Source organism: Schistocerca gregaria, chromosome 2 (assembly GCF_023897955.1).
Source record: "Schistocerca gregaria isolate iqSchGreg1 chromosome 2, iqSchGreg1.2, whole genome shotgun sequence".
In the NCBI taxonomy this organism is placed as follows: domain Eukaryota; kingdom Metazoa; phylum Arthropoda; class Insecta; order Orthoptera; family Acrididae; genus Schistocerca; species Schistocerca gregaria.
Window position 1 is genome coordinate 1,015,601,194 of NC_064921.1, and position 15,775 is coordinate 1,015,616,968.

Below are 15,775 nucleotides of genomic sequence, written 5' to 3' on the forward strand. Positions count from 1 at the left end.
TTTATTTAATTTTTTAGTTACGATGACAACATCAGCACGAGTTGCCTCTAAGGTAAGGCGCACACAAGTAGTTTCCGTGGTGTAGCGGTTATCACGTCTGCCTAACACGCAGAAGGTCCCCGGTTCGATCCCGGGCGGAAACACTTTTTCATCATTAAAAACAAGACATAGTAACATGCATCTGCTTCCATCTGTACCCAAAAACCTTCGTAATCGCCTTCACACGTCGGATCAGAGTGTCAATTGCTCACATCAAATATGAAATTCATTTGATACTGCCGCCGAGCATTTTGCGTCGACTCAGCCACTCACGTGCGATCAGTTTGCACAAAACGCTAGGGCTCGTCCGGGATTTGAACCCGGGACCTCCTGCACCCTAAGCAGGAATCATACCCCTAGACCAACGAGCCACCTGACATGGCGAAATACTATAATTTCAGTGCACTGGGTCCCTCGATGTGGTCCAGGGTGCTCTGGAAAGTCTCGTGTAGGCTGGCGGGATGGGGGCGGCGCGAATTCCCGCGGTCGGCGGCCTTCCTGGGCTATTGGTACCTTCATGTAGAGCTGCCGCTGGGCTCGCACTCCCTGCTGCTAAGAAAGTGATTGCTTTTGCTGCTATGACTTACAATCACGACTGCGGGAAAAACCGCTATCTCGTTAGGGGTGCTACGGCAGACAAACTCTCGAGCACCCGAAGACTTCTTGTGCCCTCGGCTGTAATGGTTTCCAGGCTGTCAAAAGAACCGTCGCGTGTGCATTCGCGGACGGGAGACAGGCTGAGGTAATTTCGAGGGAACGGGGATGGACTCCTCACGTCCGCAGTTTCCGTAGTGTAGCGGTTATCACGTCTGCTTCACACGCAGAAGGTCCCCGGTTCGATCCCGGGCGGGAACAGTATTTTCCTGAATATGTCGTATTGTACTCCAGTGAGCCACGACATGTGAGGATCTTCTGCATGTACCTTTGTTATGCAAGTAGCGCATTTATTTAATTTTTTAGTTACGATGACAACATCAGCACGAGTTGCCTCTAAGGTAAGGCGCACACAAGTAGTTTCCGTGGTGTAGCGGTTATCACGTCTGCCTAACACGCAGAAGGTCCCCGGTTCGATCCCGGGCGGAAACACTTTTTCATCATTAAAAACAAGACATAGTAACATGCATCTGCTTCCATCTGTACCCAACAACCTTCGTAATCGCCTTCACACGTCGGATCAGAGTGTCAATTGCTCACATCAAATATGAAATTCATTTGATACTGCCGCCGAGCATTTTGCGTCGACTCAGCCACTCACGTGCGATCAGTTTGCACAAAACGCTAGGGCTCGTCCGGGATTTGAACCCGGGACCTCCTGCACCCTAAGCAGGAATCATACCCCTAGACCAACGAGCCACCTGACATGGCGAATGACTATAATTTCAGTGCACTGGGTCCCTCGATGTGGTCCAGGGTGCTCTGGAAAGTCTCGTGTAGGCTGGCGGGATGGGGGCGGCGCGAATTCCCGCGGTCGGCGGCCTTCCTGGGCTATTGGTACCTTCATGTAGAGCTGCCGCTGGGCTCGCACTCCCTGCTGCTAAGAAAGTGATTGCTTTTGCTGCTATGACTTACAATCACGACTGCGGGAAAAACCGCTATCTCGTTAGGGGTGCTACGGCAGACAAACTCTCGAGCACCCGAAGACTTCTTGTGCCCTCGGCTGTAATGGTTTCCAGGCTGTCAAAAGAACCGTCGCGTGTGCATTCGCGGACGGGAGACAGGCTGAGGTAATTTCGAGGGAACGGGGATGGACTCCTCACGTCCGCAGTTTCCGTAGTGTAGCGGTTATCACGTCTGCTTCACACGCAGAAGGTCCCCGGTTCGATCCCGGGCGGGAACAGTATTTTCCTGAATATGTCGTATTGTACTCCAGTGAGCCACGACATGTGAGGATCTTCTGCATGTACCTTTGTTATGCAAGTAGCGCATTTATTTAATTTTTTAGTTACGATGACAACATCAGCACGAGTTGCCTCTAAGGTAAGGCGCACACAAGTAGTTTCCGTGGTGTAGCGGTTATCACGTCTGCCTAACACGCAGAAGGTCCCCGGTTCGATCCCGGGCGGAAACACTTTTTCATCATTAAAAACAAGACATAGTAACATGCATCTGCTTCCATCTGTACCCAAAAACCTTCGTAATCGCCTTCACACGTCGGATCAGAGTGTCAATTGCTCACATCAAATATGAAATTCATTTGATACTGCCGCCGAGCATTTTGCGTCGACTCAGCCACTCACGTGCGATCAGTTTGCACAAAACGCTAGGGCTCGTCCGGGATTTGAACCCGGGACCTCCTGCACCCTAAGCAGGAATCATACCCCTAGACCAACGAGCCACCTGACATGGCGAAATACTATAATTTCAGTGCACTGGGTCCCTCGATGTGGTCCAGGGTGCTCTGGAAAGTCTCGTGTAGGCTGGCGGGATGGGGGCGGCGCGAATTCCCGCGGTCGGCGGCCTTCCTGGGCTATTGGTACCTTCATGTAGAGCTGCCGCTGGGCTCGCACTCCCTGCTGCTAAGAAAGTGATTGCTTTTGCTGCTATGACTTACAATCACGACTGCGGGAAAAACCGCTATCTCGTTAGGGGTGCTACGGCAGACAAACTCTCGAGCACCCGAAGACTTCTTGTGCCCTCGGCTGTAATGGTTTCCAGGCTGTCAAAAGAACCGTCGCGTGTGCATTCGCGGACGGGAGACAGGCTGAGGTAATTTCGAGGGAACGGGGATGGACTCCTCACGTCCGCAGTTTCCGTAGTGTAGCGGTTATCACGTCTGCTTCACACGCAGAAGGTCCCCGGTTCGATCCCGGGCGGGAACAGTATTTTCCTGAATATGTCGTATTGTACTCCAGTGAGCCACGACATGTGAGGATCTTCTGCATGTACCTTTGTTATGCAAGTAGCGCATTTATTTAATTTTTTAGTTACGATGACAACATCAGCACGAGTTGCCTCTAAGGTAAGGCGCACACAAGTAGTTTCCGTGGTGTAGCGGTTATCACGTCTGCCTAACACGCAGAAGGTCCCCGGTTCGATCCCGGGCGGAAACACTTTTTCATCATTAAAAACAAGACATAGTAACATGCATCTGCTTCCATCTGTACCCAACAACCTTCGTAATCGCCTTCACACGTCGGATCAGAGTGTCAATTGCTCACATCAAATATGAAATTCATTTGATACTGCCGCCGAGCATTTTGCGTCGACTCAGCCACTCACGTGCGATCAGTTTGCACAAAACGCTAGGGCTCGTCCGGGATTTGAACCCGGGACCTCCTGCACCCTAAGCAGGAATCATACCCCTAGACCAACGAGCCACCTGACATGGCGAATGACTATAATTTCAGTGCACTGGGTCCCTCGATGTGGTCCAGGGTGCTCTGGAAAGTCTCGTGTAGGCTGGCGGGATGGGGGCGGCGCGAATTCCCGCGGTCGGCGGCCTTCCTGGGCTATTGGTACCTTCATGTAGAGCTGCCGCTGGGCTCGCACTCCCTGCTGCTAAGAAAGTGATTGCTTTTGCTGCTATGACTTACAATCACGACTGCGGGAAAAACCGCTATCTCGTTAGGGGTGCTACGGCAGACAAACTCTCGAGCACCCGAAGACTTCTTGTGCCCTCGGCTGTAATGGTTTCCAGGCTGTCAAAAGAACCGTCGCGTGTGCATTCGCGGACGGGAGACAGGCTGAGGTAATTTCGAGGGAACGGGGATGGACTCCTCACGTCCGCAGTTTCCGTAGTGTAGCGGTTATCACGTCTGCTTCACACGCAGAAGGTCCCCGGTTCGATCCCGGGCGGGAACAGTATTTTCCTGAATATGTCGTATTGTACTCCAGTGAGCCACGACATGTGAGGATCTTCTGCATGTACCTTTGTTATGCAAGTAGCGCATTTATTTAATTTTTTAGTTACGATGACAACATCAGCACGAGTTGCCTCTAAGGTAAGGCGCACACAAGTAGTTTCCGTGGTGTAGCGGTTATCACGTGTGCCTAACACGCAGAAGGTCCCCGGTTCGATCCCGGGCGGAAACACTTTTTCATCATTAAAAACAAGACATAGTAACATGCATCTGCTTCCATCTGTACCCAACAACCTTCGTAATCGCCTTCACACGTCGGATCAGAGTGTCAATTGCTCACATCAAATATGAAATTCATTTGATACTGCCGCCGAGCATTTTGCGTCGACTCAGCCACTCACGTGCGATCAGTTTGCACAAAACGCTAGGGCTCGTCCGGGATTTGAACCCGGGACCTCCTGCACCCTAAGCAGGAATCATACCCCTAGACCAACGAGCCACCTGACATGGCGAATGACTATAATTTCAGTGCACTGGGTCCCTCGATGTGGTCCAGGGTGCTCTGGAAAGTCTCGTGTAGGCTGGCGGGATGGGGGCGGCGCGAATTCCCGCGGTCGGCGGCCTTCCTGGGCTATTGGTACCTTCATGTAGAGCTGCCGCTGGGCTCGCACTCCCTGCTGCTAAGAAAGTGATTGCTTTTGCTGCTATGACTTACAATCACGACTGCGGGAAAAACCGCTATCTCGTTAGGGGTGCTACGGCAGACAAACTCTCGAGCACCCGAAGACTTCTTGTGCCCTCGGCTGTAATGGTTTCCAGGCTGTCAAAAGAACCGTCGCGTGTGCATTCGCGGACGGGAGACAGGCTGAGGTAATTTCGAGGGAACGGGGATGGACTCCTCACGTCCGCAGTTTCCGTAGTGTAGCGGTTATCACGTCTGCTTCACACGCAGAAGGTCCCCGGTTCGATCCCGGGCGGGAACAGTATTTTCCTGAATATGTCGTATTGTACTCCAGTGAGCCACGACATGTGAGGATCTTCTGCATGTACCTTTGTTATGCAAGTAGCGCATTTATTTAATTTTTTAGTTACGATGACAACATCAGCACGAGTTGCCTCTAAGGTAAGGCGCACACAAGTAGTTTCCGTGGTGTAGCGGTTATCACGTGTGCCTAACACGCAGAAGGTCCCCGGTTCGATCCCGGGCGGAAACACTTTTTCATCATTAAAAACAAGACATAGTAACATGCATCTGCTTCCATCTGTACCCAACAACCTTCGTAATCGCCTTCACACGTCGGATCAGAGTGTCAATTGCTCACATCAAATATGAAATTCATTTGATACTGCCGCCGAGCATTTTGCGTCGACTCAGCCACTCACGTGCGATCAGTTTGCACAAAACGCTAGGGCTCGTCCGGGATTTGAACCCGGGACCTCCTGCACCCTAAGCAGGAATCATACCCCTAGACCAACGAGCCACCTGACATGGCGAATGACTATAATTTCAGTGCACTGGGTCCCTCGATGTGGTCCAGGGTGCTCTGGAAAGTCTCGTGTAGGCTGGCGGGATGGGGGCGGCGCGAATTCCCGCGGTCGGCGGCCTTCCTGGGCTATTGGTACCTTCATGTAGAGCTGCCGCTGGGCTCGCACTCCCTGCTGCTAAGAAAGTGATTGCTTTTGCTGCTATGACTTACAATCACGACTGCTGGAAAAACCGCTATCTCGTTAGGGGTGCTACGGCAGACAAACTCTCGAGCACCCGAAGACTTCTTGTGCCCTCGGCTGTAATGGTTTCCAGGCTGTCAAAAGAACCGTCGCGTGTGCATTCGCGGACGGGAGACAGGCTGAGGTAATTTCGAGGGAACGGGGATGGACTCCTCACGTCCGCAGTTTCCGTAGTGTAGCGGTTATCACGTCTGCTTCACACGCAGAAGGTCCCCGGTTCGATCCCGGGCGGGAACAGTATTTTCCTGAATATGTCGTATTGTACTCCAGTGAGCCACGACATGTGAGGATCTTCTGCATGTACCTTTGTTATGCAAGTAGCGCATTTATTTAATTTTTTAGTTACGATGACAACATCAGCACGAGTTGCCTCTAAGGTAAGGCGCACACAAGTAGTTTCCGTGGTGTAGCGGTTATCACGTCTGCCTAACACGCAGAAGGTCCCCGGTTCGATCCCGGGCGGAAACACTTTTTCATCATTAAAAACAAGACATAGTAACATGCATCTGCTTCCATCTGTACCCAAAAACCTTCGTAATCGCCTTCACACGTCGGATCAGAGTGTCAATTGCTCACATCAAATATGAAATTCATTTGATACTGCCGCCGAGCATTTTGCGTCGACTCAGCCACTCACGTGCGATCAGTTTGCACAAAACGCTAGGGCTCGTCCGGGATTTGAACCCGGGACCTCCTGCACCCTAAGCAGGAATCATACCCCTAGACCAACGAGCCACCTGACATGGCGAAATACTATAATTTCAGTGCACTGGGTCCCTCGATGTGGTCCAGGGTGCTCTGGAAAGTCTCGTGTAGGCTGGCGGGATGGGGGCGGCGCGAATTCCCGCGGTCGGCGGCCTTCCTGGGCTATTGGTACCTTCATGTAGAGCTGCCGCTGGGCTCGCACTCCCTGCTGCTAAGAAAGTGATTGCTTTTGCTGCTATGACTTACAATCACGACTGCGGGAAAAACCGCTATCTCGTTAGGGGTGCTACGGCAGACAAACTCTCGAGCACCCGAAGACTTCTTGTGCCCTCGGCTGTAATGGTTTCCAGGCTGTCAAAAGAACCGTCGCGTGTGCATTCGCGGACGGGAGACAGGCTGAGGTAATTTCGAGGGAACGGGGATGGACTCCTCACGTCCGCAGTTTCCGTAGTGTAGCGGTTATCACGTCTGCTTCACACGCAGAAGGTCCCCGGTTCGATCCCGGGCGGGAACAGTATTTTCCTGAATATGTCGTATTGTACTCCAGTGAGCCACGACATGTGAGGATCTTCTGCATGTACCTTTGTTATGCAAGTAGCGCATTTATTTAATTTTTTAGTTACGATGACAACATCAGCACGAGTTGCCTCTAAGGTAAGGCGCACACAAGTAGTTTCCGTGGTGTAGCGGTTATCACGTCTGCCTAACACGCAGAAGGTCCCCGGTTCGATCCCGGGCGGAAACACTTTTTCATCATTAAAAACAAGACATAGTAACATGCATCTGCTTCCATCTGTACCCAACAACCTTCGTAATCGCCTTCACACGTCGGATCAGAGTGTCAATTGCTCACATCAAATATGAAATTCATTTGATACTGCCGCCGAGCATTTTGCGTCGACTCAGCCACTCACGTGCGATCAGTTTGCACAAAACGCTAGGGCTCGTCCGGGATTTGAACCCGGGACCTCCTGCACCCTAAGCAGGAATCATACCCCTAGACCAACGAGCCACCTGACATGGCGAATGACTATAATTTCAGTGCACTGGGTCCCTCGATGTGGTCCAGGGTGCTCTGCAAAGTCTCGTGTAGGCTGGCGGGATGGGGGCGGCGCGAATTCCCGCGGTCGGCGGCCTTCCTGGGCTATTGGTACCTTCATGTAGAGCTGCCGCTGGGCTCGCACTCCCTGCTGCTAAGAAAGTGATTGCTTTTGCTGCTATGACTTACAATCACGACTGCGGGAAAAACCGCTATCTCGTTAGGGGTGCTACGGCAGACAAACTCTCGAGCACCCGAAGACTTCTTGTGCCCTCGGCTGTAATGGTTTCCAGGCTGTCAAAAGAACCGTCGCGTGTGCATTCGCGGACGGGAGACAGGCTGAGGTAATTTCGAGGGAACGGGGATGGACTCCTCACGTCCGCAGTTTCCGTAGTGTAGCGGTTATCACGTCTGCTTCACACGCAGAAGGTCCCCGGTTCGATCCCGGGCGGGAACAGTATTTTCCTGAATATGTCGTATTGTACTCCAGTGAGCCACGACATGTGAGGATCTTCTGCATGTACCTTTGTTATGCAAGTAGCGCATTTATTTAATTTTTTAGTTACGATGACAACATCAGCACGAGTTGCCTCTAAGGTAAGGCGCACACAAGTAGTTTCCGTGGTGTAGCGGTTATCACGTCTGCCTAACACGCAGAAGGTCCCCGGTTCGATCCCGGGCGGAAACACTTTTTCATCATTAAAAACAAGACATAGTAACATGCATCTGCTTCCATCTGTACCCAAAAACCTTCGTAATCGCCTTCACACGTCGGATCAGAGTGTCAATTGCTCACATCAAATATGAAATTCATTTGATACTGCCGCCGAGCATTTTGCGTCGACTCAGCCACTCACGTGCGATCAGTTTGCACAAAACGCTAGGGCTCGTCCGGGATTTGAACCCGGGACCTCCTGCACCCTAAGCAGGAATCATACCCCTAGACCAACGAGCCACCTGACATGGCGAAATACTATAATTTCAGTGCACTGGGTCCCTCGATGTGGTCCAGGGTGCTCTGGAAAGTCTCGTGTAGGCTGGCGGGATGGGGGCGGCGCGAATTCCCGCGGTCGGCGGCCTTCCTGGGCTATTGGTACCTTCATGTAGAGCTGCCGCTGGGCTCGCACTCCCTGCTGCTAAGAAAGTGATTGCTTTTGCTGCTATGACTTACAATCACGACTGCGGGAAAAACCGCTATCTCGTTAGGGGTGCTACGGCAGACAAACTCTCGAGCACCCGAAGACTTCTTGTGCCCTCGGCTGTAATGGTTTCCAGGCTGTCAAAAGAACCGTCGCGTGTGCATTCGCGGACGGGAGACAGGCTGAGGTAATTTCGAGGGAACGGGGATGGACTCCTCACGTCCGCAGTTTCCGTAGTGTAGCGGTTATCACGTCTGCTTCACACGCAGAAGGTCCCCGGTTCGATCCCGGGCGGGAACAGTATTTTCCTGAATATGTCGTATTGTACTCCAGTGAGCCACGACATGTGAGGATCTTCTGCATGTACCTTTGTTATGCAAGTAGCGCATTTATTTAATTTTTTAGTTACGATGACAACATCAGCACGAGTTGCCTCTAAGGTAAGGCGCACACAAGTAGTTTCCGTGGTGTAGCGGTTATCACGTCTGCCTAACACGCAGAAGGTCCCCGGTTCGATCCCGGGCGGAAACACTTTTTCATCATTAAAAACAAGACATAGTAACATGCATCTGCTTCCATCTGTACCCAAAAACCTTCGTAATCGCCTTCACACGTCGGATCAGAGTGTCAATTGCTCACATCAAATATGAAATTCATTTGATACTGCCGCCGAGCATTTTGCGTCGACTCAGCCACTCACGTGCGATCAGTTTGCACAAAACGCTAGGGCTCGTCCGGGATTTGAACCCGGGACCTCCTGCACCCTAAGCAGGAATCATACCCCTAGACCAACGAGCCACCTGACATGGCGAAATACTATAATTTCAGTGCACTGGGTCCCTCGATGTGGTCCAGGGTGCTCTGGAAAGTCTCGTGTAGGCTGGCGGGATGGGGGCGGCGCGAATTCCCGCGGTCGGCGGCCTTCCTGGGCTATTGGTACCTTCATGTAGAGCTGCCGCTGGGCTCGCACTCCCTGCTGCTAAGAAAGTGATTGCTTTTGCTGCTATGACTTACAATCACGACTGCGGGAAAAACCGCTATCTCGTTAGGGGTGCTACGGCAGACAAACTCTCGAGCACCCGAAGACTTCTTGTGCCCTCGGCTGTAATGGTTTCCAGGCTGTCAAAAGAACCGTCGCGTGTGCATTCGCGGACGGGAGACAGGCTGAGGTAATTTCGAGGGAACGGGGATGGACTCCTCACGTCCGCAGTTTCCGTAGTGTAGCGGTTATCACGTCTGCTTCACACGCAGAAGGTCCCCGGTTCGATCCCGGGCGGGAACAGTATTTTCCTGAATATGTCGTATTGTACTCCAGTGAGCCACGACATGTGAGGATCTTCTGCATGTACCTTTGTTATGCAAGTAGCGCATTTATTTAATTTTTTAGTTACGATGACAACATCAGCACGAGTTGCCTCTAAGGTAAGGCGCACACAAGTAGTTTCCGTGGTGTAGCGGTTATCACGTCTGCCTAACACGCTGGGCTCGCACTCCCTGCTGCTAAGAAAGTGATTGCTTTTGCTGCTATGACTTACAATCACGACTGCGGGAAAAACCGCTATCTCGTTAGGGGTGCTACGGCAGACAAACTCTCGAGCACCCGAAGACTTCTTGTGCCCTCGGCTGTAATGGTTTCCAGGCTGTCAAAAGAACCGTCGCGTGTGCATTCGCGGACGGGAGACAGGCTGAGGTAATTTCGAGGGAACGGGGATGGACTCCTCACGTCCGCAGTTTCCGTAGTGTAGCGGTTATCACGTCTGCTTCACACGCAGAAGGTCCCCGGTTCGATCCCGGGCGGGAACAGTATTTTCCTGAATATGTCGTATTGTACTCCAGTGAGCCACGACATGTGAGGATCTTCTGCATGTACCTTTGTTATGCAAGTAGCGCATTTATTTAATTTTTTAGTTACGATGACAACATCAGCACGAGTTGCCTCTAAGGTAAGGCGCACACAAGTAGTTTCCGTGGTGTAGCGGTTATCACGTCTGCCTAACACGCAGAAGGTCCCCGGTTCGATCCCGGGCGGAAACACTTTTTCATCATTAAAAACAAGACATAGTAACATGCATCTGCTTCCATCTGTACCCAACAACCTTCGTAATCGCCTTCACACGTCGGATCAGAGTGTCAATTGCTCACATCAAATATGAAATTCATTTGATACTGCCGCCGAGCATTTTGCGTCGACTCAGCCACTCACGTGCGATCAGTTTGCACAAAACGCTAGGGCTCGTCCGGGATTTGAACCCGGGACCTCCTGCACCCTAAGCAGGAATCATACCCCTAGACCAACGAGCCACCTGACATGGCGAATGACTATAATTTCAGTGCACTGGGTCCCTCGATGTGGTCCAGGGTGCTCTGGAAAGTCTCGTGTAGGCTGGCGGGATGGGGGCGGCGCGAATTCCCGCGGTCGGCGGCCTTCCTGGGCTATTGGTACCTTCATGTAGAGCTGCCGCTGGGCTCGCACTCCCTGCTGCTAAGAAAGTGATTGCTTTTGCTGCTATGACTTACAATCACGACTGCGGGAAAAACCGCTATCTCGTTAGGGGTGCTACGGCAGACAAACTCTCGAGCACCCGAAGACTTCTTGTGCCCTCGGCTGTAATGGTTTCCAGGCTGTCAAAAGAACCGTCGCGTGTGCATTCGCGGACGGGAGACAGGCTGAGGTAATTTCGAGGGAACGGGGATGGACTCCTCACGTCCGCAGTTTCCGTAGTGTAGCGGTTATCACGTCTGCTTCACACGCAGAAGGTCCCCGGTTCGATCCCGGGCGGGAACAGTATTTTCCTGAATATGTCGTATTGTACTCCAGTGAGCCACGACATGTGAGGATCTTCTGCATGTACCTTTGTTATGCAAGTAGCGCATTTATTTAATTTTTTAGTTACGATGACAACATCAGCACGAGTTGCCTCTAAGGTAAGGCGCACACAAGTAGTTTCCGTGGTGTAGCGGTTATCACGTCTGCCTAACACGCAGAAGGTCCCCGGTTCGATCCCGGGCGGAAACACTTTTTCATCATTAAAAACAAGACATAGTAACATGCATCTGCTTCCATCTGTACCCAACAACCTTCGTAATCGCCTTCACACGTCGGATCAGAGTGTCAATTGCTCACATCAAATATGAAATTCATTTGATACTGCCGCCGAGCATTTTGCGTCGACTCAGCCACTCACGTGCGATCAGTTTGCACAAAACGCTAGGGCTCGTCCGGGATTTGAACCCGGGACCTCCTGCACCCTAGGCAGGAATCATACCCCTAGACCAACGAGCCACCTGACATGGCGAATGACTATAATTTCAGTGCACTGGGTCCCTCGATGTGGTCCAGGGTGCTCTGGAAAGTCTCGTGTAGGCTGGCGGGATGGGGGCGGCGCGAATTCCCGCGGTCGGCGGCCTTCCTGGGCTATTGGTACCTTCATGTAGAGCTGCCGCTGGGCTCGCACTCCCTGCTGCTAAGAAAGTGATTGCTTTTGCTGCTATGACTTACAATCACGACTGCGGGAAAAACCGCTATCTCGTTAGGGGTGCTACGGCAGACAAACTCTCGAGCACCCGAAGACTTCTTGTGCCCTCGGCTGTAATGGTTTCCAGGCTGTCAAAAGAACCGTCGCGTGTGCATTCGCGGACGGGAGACAGGCTGAGGTAATTTCGAGGGAACGGGGATGGACTCCTCACGTCCGCAGTTTCCGTAGTGTAGCGGTTATCACGTCTGCTTCACACGCAGAAGGTCCCCGGTTCGATCCCGGGCGGGAACAGTATTTTCCTGAATATGTCGTATTGTACTCCAGTGAGCCACGACATGTGAGGATCTTCTGCATGTACCTTTGTTATGCAAGTAGCGCATTTATTTAATTTTTTAGTTACGATGACAACATCAGCACGAGTTGCCTCTAAGGTAAGGCGCACACAAGTAGTTTCCGTGGTGTAGCGGTTATCACGTCTGCCTAACACGCTGGGCTCGCACTCCCTGCTGCTAAGAAAGTGATTGCTTTTGCTGCTATGACTTACAATCACGACTGCGGGAAAAACCGCTATCTCGTTAGGGGTGCTACGGCAGACAAACTCTCGAGCACCCGAAGACTTCTTGTGCCCTCGGCTGTAATGGTTTCCAGGCTGTCAAAAGAACCGTCGCGTGTGCATTCGCGGACGGGAGACAGGCTGAGGTAATTTCGAGGGAACGGGGATGGACTCCTCACGTCCGCAGTTTCCGTAGTGTAGCGGTTATCACGTCTGCTTCACACGCAGAAGGTCCCCGGTTCGATCCCGGGCGGGAACAGTATTTTCCTGAATATGTCGTATTGTACTCCAGTGAGCCACGACATGTGAGGATCTTCTGCATGTACCTTTGTTATGCAAGTAGCGCATTTATTTAATTTTTTAGTTACGATGACAACATCAGCACGAGTTGCCTCTAAGGTAAGGCGCACACAAGTAGTTTCCGTGGTGTAGCGGTTATCACGTCTGCCTAACACGCAGAAGGTCCCCGGTTCGATCCCGGGCGGAAACACTTTTTCATCATTAAAAACAAGACATAGTAACATGCATCTGCTTCCATCTGTACCCAACAACCTTCGTAATCGCCTTCACACGTCGGATCAGAGTGTCAATTGCTCACATCAAATATGAAATTCATTTGATACTGCCGCCGAGCATTTTGCGTCGACTCAGCCACTCACGTGCGATCAGTTTGCACAAAACGCTAGGGCTCGTCCGGGATTTGAACCCGGGACCTCCTGCACCCTAAGCAGGAATCATACCCCTAGACCAACGAGCCACCTGACATGGCGAATGACTATAATTTCAGTGCACTGGGTCCCTCGATGTGGTCCAGGGTGCTCTGGAAAGTCTCGTGTAGGCTGGCGGGATGGGGGCGGCGCGAATTCCCGCGGTCGGCGGCCTTCCTGGGCTATTGGTACCTTCATGTAGAGCTGCCGCTGGGCTCGCACTCCCTGCTGCTAAGAAAGTGATTGCTTTTGCTGCTATGACTTACAATCACGACTGCGGGAAAAACCGCTATCTCGTTAGGGGTGCTACGGCAGACAAACTCTCGAGCACCCGAAGACTTCTTGTGCCCTCGGCTGTAATGGTTTCCAGGCTGTCAAAAGAACCGTCGCGTGTGCATTCGCGGACGGGAGACAGGCTGAGGTAATTTCGAGGGAACGGGGATGGACTCCTCACGTCCGCAGTTTCCGTAGTGTAGCGGTTATCACGTCTGCTTCACACGCAGAAGGTCCCCGGTTCGATCCCGGGCGGGAACAGTATTTTCCTGAATATGTCGTATTGTACTCCAGTGAGCCACGACATGTGAGGATCTTCTGCATGTACCTTTGTTATGCAAGTAGCGCATTTATTTAATTTTTTAGTTACGATGACAACATCAGCACGAGTTGCCTCTAAGGTAAGGCGCACACAAGTAGTTTCCGTGGTGTAGCGGTTATCACGTCTGCCTAACACGCAGAAGGTCCCCGGTTCGATCCCGGGCGGAAACACTTTTTCATCATTAAAAACAAGACATAGTAACATGCATCTGCTTCCATCTGTACCCAACAACCTTCGTAATCGCCTTCACACGTCGGATCAGAGTGTCAATTGCTCACATCAAATATGAAATTCATTTGATACTGCCGCCGAGCATTTTGCGTCGACTCAGCCACTCACGTGCGATCAGTTTGCACAAAACGCTAGGGCTCGTCCGGGATTTGAACCCGGGACCTCCTGCACCCTAAGCAGGAATCATACCCCTAGACCAACGAGCCACCTGACATGGCGAATGACTATAATTTCAGTGCACTGGGTCCCTCGATGTGGTCCAGGGTGCTCTGGAAAGTCTCGTGTAGGCTGGCGGGATGGGGGCGGCGCGAATTCCCGCGGTCGGCGGCCTTCCTGGGCTATTGGTACCTTCATGTAGAGCTGCCGCTGGGCTCGCACTCCCTGCTGCTAAGAAAGTGATTGCTTTTGCTGCTATGACTTACAATCACGACTGCGGGAAAAACCGCTATCTCGTTAGGGGTGCTACGGCAGACAAACTCTCGAGCACCCGAAGACTTCTTGTGCCCTCGGCTGTAATGGTTTCCAGGCTGTCAAAAGAACCGTCGCGTGTGCATTCGCGGACGGGAGACAGGCTGAGGTAATTTCGAGGGAACGGGGATGGACTCCTCACGTCCGCAGTTTCCGTAGTGTAGCGGTTATCACGTCTGCTTCACACGCAGAAGGTCCCCGGTTCGATCCCGGGCGGGAACAGTATTTTCCTGAATATGTCGTATTGTACTCCAGTGAGCCACGACATGTGAGGATCTTCTGCATGTACCTTTGTTATGCAAGTAGCGCATTTATTTAATTTTTTAGTTACGATGACAACATCAGCACGAGTTGCCTCTAAGGTAAGGCGCACACAAGTAGTTTCCGTGGTGTAGCGGTTATCACGTCTGCCTAACACGCAGAAGGTCCCCGGTTCGATCCCGGGCAGAAACACTTTTTCATCATTAAAAACAAGACATAGTAACATGCATCTGCTTCCATCTGTACCCAAAAACCTTCGTAATCGCCTTCACACGTCGGATCAGAGTGTCAATTGCTCACATCAAATATGAAATTCATTTGATACTGCCGCCGAGCATTTTGCGTCGACTCAGCCACTCACGTGCGATCAGTTTGCACAAAACGCTAGGGCTCGTCCGGGATTTGAACCCGGGACCTCCTGCACCCTAAGCAGGAATCATACCCCTAGACCAACGAGCCACCTGACATGGCGAAATACTATAATTTCAGTGCACTGGGTCCCTCGATGTGGTCCAGGGTGCTCTGGAAAGTCTCGTGTAGGCTGGCGGGATGGGGGCGGCGCGAATTCCCGCGGTCGGCGGCCTTCCTGGGCTATTGGTACCTTCATGTAGAGCTGCCGCTGGGCTCGCACTCCCTGCTGCTAAGAAAGTGATTGCTTTTGCTGCTATGACTTACAATCACGACTGCGGGAAAAACCGCTATCTCGTTAGGGGTGCTACGGCAGACAAACTCTCGAGCACCCGAAGACTTCTTGTGCCCTCGGCTGTAATGGTTTCCAGGCTGTCAAAAGAACCGTCGCGTGTGCATTCGCGGACGGGAGACAGGCTGAGGTAATTTCGAGGGAACGGGGATGGACTCCTCACGTCCGCAGTTTCCGTAGTGTAGCGGTTATCACGTCTGCTTCACACGCAGAAGGTCCCCGGTTCGATCCCGGGCGGGAACAGTATTTTCCTGAATATGTCGTATTGTACTCCAGTGAGCCACGACATGTGAGGATCTTCTGCATGTACCTTTGTTATGCAAGTAGCGCATTT

The 15,775-nt window shown here is 52.0% G+C and overlaps 47 non-coding genes across 47 annotated transcripts; 32 read left to right on the forward strand and 15 right to left on the reverse strand.

Annotated features, from left to right (window-relative positions):
• The first annotated feature begins 70 nt into the window (after positions 1-70).
• On the forward strand, positions 71-143 carry Trnav-aac (transfer RNA valine (anticodon AAC)). The gene has a single exon. It is a non-coding gene; the product is annotated as a tRNA-Val (tRNA).
• Positions 144-338: 195 nt separating this feature from the next.
• Trnap-agg (transfer RNA proline (anticodon AGG)) lies at positions 339-410 on the reverse strand. Its single transcript has one exon. It is a non-coding gene; the product is annotated as a tRNA-Pro (tRNA).
• Positions 411-821: 411 nt separating this feature from the next.
• Trnav-cac (transfer RNA valine (anticodon CAC)) lies at positions 822-894 on the forward strand. Its single transcript has one exon. It is a non-coding gene; the product is annotated as a tRNA-Val (tRNA).
• Positions 895-1,052: 158 nt separating this feature from the next.
• Trnav-aac (transfer RNA valine (anticodon AAC)) lies at positions 1,053-1,125 on the forward strand. Its single transcript has one exon. It is a non-coding gene; the product is annotated as a tRNA-Val (tRNA).
• Positions 1,126-1,320: 195 nt separating this feature from the next.
• Trnap-agg (transfer RNA proline (anticodon AGG)) lies at positions 1,321-1,392 on the reverse strand. Its single transcript has one exon. It is a non-coding gene; the product is annotated as a tRNA-Pro (tRNA).
• A 411-nt stretch (positions 1,393-1,803) lies between these two features.
• On the forward strand, positions 1,804-1,876 carry Trnav-cac (transfer RNA valine (anticodon CAC)). Its single transcript has one exon. It is a non-coding gene; the product is annotated as a tRNA-Val (tRNA).
• A 158-nt stretch (positions 1,877-2,034) lies between these two features.
• Positions 2,035-2,107, forward strand: Trnav-aac (transfer RNA valine (anticodon AAC)). The gene has a single exon. It is a non-coding gene; the product is annotated as a tRNA-Val (tRNA).
• Positions 2,108-2,302: 195 nt separating this feature from the next.
• On the reverse strand, positions 2,303-2,374 carry Trnap-agg (transfer RNA proline (anticodon AGG)). Its single transcript has one exon. It is a non-coding gene; the product is annotated as a tRNA-Pro (tRNA).
• Positions 2,375-2,785: 411 nt separating this feature from the next.
• On the forward strand, positions 2,786-2,858 carry Trnav-cac (transfer RNA valine (anticodon CAC)). Its single transcript has one exon. It is a non-coding gene; the product is annotated as a tRNA-Val (tRNA).
• A 158-nt stretch (positions 2,859-3,016) lies between these two features.
• On the forward strand, positions 3,017-3,089 carry Trnav-aac (transfer RNA valine (anticodon AAC)). Its single transcript has one exon. It is a non-coding gene; the product is annotated as a tRNA-Val (tRNA).
• Positions 3,090-3,284: 195 nt separating this feature from the next.
• On the reverse strand, positions 3,285-3,356 carry Trnap-agg (transfer RNA proline (anticodon AGG)). The gene has a single exon. It is a non-coding gene; the product is annotated as a tRNA-Pro (tRNA).
• A 411-nt stretch (positions 3,357-3,767) lies between these two features.
• Trnav-cac (transfer RNA valine (anticodon CAC)) lies at positions 3,768-3,840 on the forward strand. Its single transcript has one exon. It is a non-coding gene; the product is annotated as a tRNA-Val (tRNA).
• Positions 3,841-3,998: 158 nt separating this feature from the next.
• Trnav-aac (transfer RNA valine (anticodon AAC)) lies at positions 3,999-4,071 on the forward strand. Its single transcript has one exon. It is a non-coding gene; the product is annotated as a tRNA-Val (tRNA).
• Positions 4,072-4,266: 195 nt separating this feature from the next.
• On the reverse strand, positions 4,267-4,338 carry Trnap-agg (transfer RNA proline (anticodon AGG)). The gene has a single exon. It is a non-coding gene; the product is annotated as a tRNA-Pro (tRNA).
• Positions 4,339-4,749: 411 nt separating this feature from the next.
• Trnav-cac (transfer RNA valine (anticodon CAC)) lies at positions 4,750-4,822 on the forward strand. The gene has a single exon. It is a non-coding gene; the product is annotated as a tRNA-Val (tRNA).
• A 158-nt stretch (positions 4,823-4,980) lies between these two features.
• Positions 4,981-5,053, forward strand: Trnav-aac (transfer RNA valine (anticodon AAC)). The gene has a single exon. It is a non-coding gene; the product is annotated as a tRNA-Val (tRNA).
• A 195-nt stretch (positions 5,054-5,248) lies between these two features.
• On the reverse strand, positions 5,249-5,320 carry Trnap-agg (transfer RNA proline (anticodon AGG)). Its single transcript has one exon. It is a non-coding gene; the product is annotated as a tRNA-Pro (tRNA).
• A 411-nt stretch (positions 5,321-5,731) lies between these two features.
• Trnav-cac (transfer RNA valine (anticodon CAC)) lies at positions 5,732-5,804 on the forward strand. The gene has a single exon. It is a non-coding gene; the product is annotated as a tRNA-Val (tRNA).
• A 158-nt stretch (positions 5,805-5,962) lies between these two features.
• Positions 5,963-6,035, forward strand: Trnav-aac (transfer RNA valine (anticodon AAC)). Its single transcript has one exon. It is a non-coding gene; the product is annotated as a tRNA-Val (tRNA).
• Positions 6,036-6,230: 195 nt separating this feature from the next.
• Trnap-agg (transfer RNA proline (anticodon AGG)) lies at positions 6,231-6,302 on the reverse strand. Its single transcript has one exon. It is a non-coding gene; the product is annotated as a tRNA-Pro (tRNA).
• Positions 6,303-6,713: 411 nt separating this feature from the next.
• Trnav-cac (transfer RNA valine (anticodon CAC)) lies at positions 6,714-6,786 on the forward strand. Its single transcript has one exon. It is a non-coding gene; the product is annotated as a tRNA-Val (tRNA).
• Positions 6,787-6,944: 158 nt separating this feature from the next.
• On the forward strand, positions 6,945-7,017 carry Trnav-aac (transfer RNA valine (anticodon AAC)). Its single transcript has one exon. It is a non-coding gene; the product is annotated as a tRNA-Val (tRNA).
• Positions 7,018-7,212: 195 nt separating this feature from the next.
• On the reverse strand, positions 7,213-7,284 carry Trnap-agg (transfer RNA proline (anticodon AGG)). The gene has a single exon. It is a non-coding gene; the product is annotated as a tRNA-Pro (tRNA).
• Positions 7,285-7,695: 411 nt separating this feature from the next.
• Positions 7,696-7,768, forward strand: Trnav-cac (transfer RNA valine (anticodon CAC)). The gene has a single exon. It is a non-coding gene; the product is annotated as a tRNA-Val (tRNA).
• Positions 7,769-7,926: 158 nt separating this feature from the next.
• Positions 7,927-7,999, forward strand: Trnav-aac (transfer RNA valine (anticodon AAC)). The gene has a single exon. It is a non-coding gene; the product is annotated as a tRNA-Val (tRNA).
• Positions 8,000-8,194: 195 nt separating this feature from the next.
• On the reverse strand, positions 8,195-8,266 carry Trnap-agg (transfer RNA proline (anticodon AGG)). Its single transcript has one exon. It is a non-coding gene; the product is annotated as a tRNA-Pro (tRNA).
• A 411-nt stretch (positions 8,267-8,677) lies between these two features.
• Positions 8,678-8,750, forward strand: Trnav-cac (transfer RNA valine (anticodon CAC)). Its single transcript has one exon. It is a non-coding gene; the product is annotated as a tRNA-Val (tRNA).
• Positions 8,751-8,908: 158 nt separating this feature from the next.
• On the forward strand, positions 8,909-8,981 carry Trnav-aac (transfer RNA valine (anticodon AAC)). The gene has a single exon. It is a non-coding gene; the product is annotated as a tRNA-Val (tRNA).
• A 195-nt stretch (positions 8,982-9,176) lies between these two features.
• Trnap-agg (transfer RNA proline (anticodon AGG)) lies at positions 9,177-9,248 on the reverse strand. The gene has a single exon. It is a non-coding gene; the product is annotated as a tRNA-Pro (tRNA).
• A 411-nt stretch (positions 9,249-9,659) lies between these two features.
• On the forward strand, positions 9,660-9,732 carry Trnav-cac (transfer RNA valine (anticodon CAC)). The gene has a single exon. It is a non-coding gene; the product is annotated as a tRNA-Val (tRNA).
• Positions 9,733-10,180: 448 nt separating this feature from the next.
• On the forward strand, positions 10,181-10,253 carry Trnav-cac (transfer RNA valine (anticodon CAC)). The gene has a single exon. It is a non-coding gene; the product is annotated as a tRNA-Val (tRNA).
• A 158-nt stretch (positions 10,254-10,411) lies between these two features.
• On the forward strand, positions 10,412-10,484 carry Trnav-aac (transfer RNA valine (anticodon AAC)). The gene has a single exon. It is a non-coding gene; the product is annotated as a tRNA-Val (tRNA).
• Positions 10,485-10,679: 195 nt separating this feature from the next.
• Trnap-agg (transfer RNA proline (anticodon AGG)) lies at positions 10,680-10,751 on the reverse strand. The gene has a single exon. It is a non-coding gene; the product is annotated as a tRNA-Pro (tRNA).
• Positions 10,752-11,162: 411 nt separating this feature from the next.
• Positions 11,163-11,235, forward strand: Trnav-cac (transfer RNA valine (anticodon CAC)). The gene has a single exon. It is a non-coding gene; the product is annotated as a tRNA-Val (tRNA).
• A 158-nt stretch (positions 11,236-11,393) lies between these two features.
• Positions 11,394-11,466, forward strand: Trnav-aac (transfer RNA valine (anticodon AAC)). Its single transcript has one exon. It is a non-coding gene; the product is annotated as a tRNA-Val (tRNA).
• A 195-nt stretch (positions 11,467-11,661) lies between these two features.
• Positions 11,662-11,733, reverse strand: Trnap-agg (transfer RNA proline (anticodon AGG)). The gene has a single exon. It is a non-coding gene; the product is annotated as a tRNA-Pro (tRNA).
• Positions 11,734-12,144: 411 nt separating this feature from the next.
• Trnav-cac (transfer RNA valine (anticodon CAC)) lies at positions 12,145-12,217 on the forward strand. Its single transcript has one exon. It is a non-coding gene; the product is annotated as a tRNA-Val (tRNA).
• Positions 12,218-12,665: 448 nt separating this feature from the next.
• Positions 12,666-12,738, forward strand: Trnav-cac (transfer RNA valine (anticodon CAC)). The gene has a single exon. It is a non-coding gene; the product is annotated as a tRNA-Val (tRNA).
• A 158-nt stretch (positions 12,739-12,896) lies between these two features.
• Positions 12,897-12,969, forward strand: Trnav-aac (transfer RNA valine (anticodon AAC)). Its single transcript has one exon. It is a non-coding gene; the product is annotated as a tRNA-Val (tRNA).
• A 195-nt stretch (positions 12,970-13,164) lies between these two features.
• Positions 13,165-13,236, reverse strand: Trnap-agg (transfer RNA proline (anticodon AGG)). Its single transcript has one exon. It is a non-coding gene; the product is annotated as a tRNA-Pro (tRNA).
• Positions 13,237-13,647: 411 nt separating this feature from the next.
• On the forward strand, positions 13,648-13,720 carry Trnav-cac (transfer RNA valine (anticodon CAC)). The gene has a single exon. It is a non-coding gene; the product is annotated as a tRNA-Val (tRNA).
• Positions 13,721-13,878: 158 nt separating this feature from the next.
• Positions 13,879-13,951, forward strand: Trnav-aac (transfer RNA valine (anticodon AAC)). The gene has a single exon. It is a non-coding gene; the product is annotated as a tRNA-Val (tRNA).
• Positions 13,952-14,146: 195 nt separating this feature from the next.
• Positions 14,147-14,218, reverse strand: Trnap-agg (transfer RNA proline (anticodon AGG)). The gene has a single exon. It is a non-coding gene; the product is annotated as a tRNA-Pro (tRNA).
• A 411-nt stretch (positions 14,219-14,629) lies between these two features.
• Positions 14,630-14,702, forward strand: Trnav-cac (transfer RNA valine (anticodon CAC)). The gene has a single exon. It is a non-coding gene; the product is annotated as a tRNA-Val (tRNA).
• Positions 14,703-14,860: 158 nt separating this feature from the next.
• Positions 14,861-14,933, forward strand: Trnav-aac (transfer RNA valine (anticodon AAC)). Its single transcript has one exon. It is a non-coding gene; the product is annotated as a tRNA-Val (tRNA).
• A 195-nt stretch (positions 14,934-15,128) lies between these two features.
• Positions 15,129-15,200, reverse strand: Trnap-agg (transfer RNA proline (anticodon AGG)). Its single transcript has one exon. It is a non-coding gene; the product is annotated as a tRNA-Pro (tRNA).
• Positions 15,201-15,611: 411 nt separating this feature from the next.
• Trnav-cac (transfer RNA valine (anticodon CAC)) lies at positions 15,612-15,684 on the forward strand. The gene has a single exon. It is a non-coding gene; the product is annotated as a tRNA-Val (tRNA).
• The last annotated feature ends 91 nt before the right edge of the window (positions 15,685-15,775 follow it).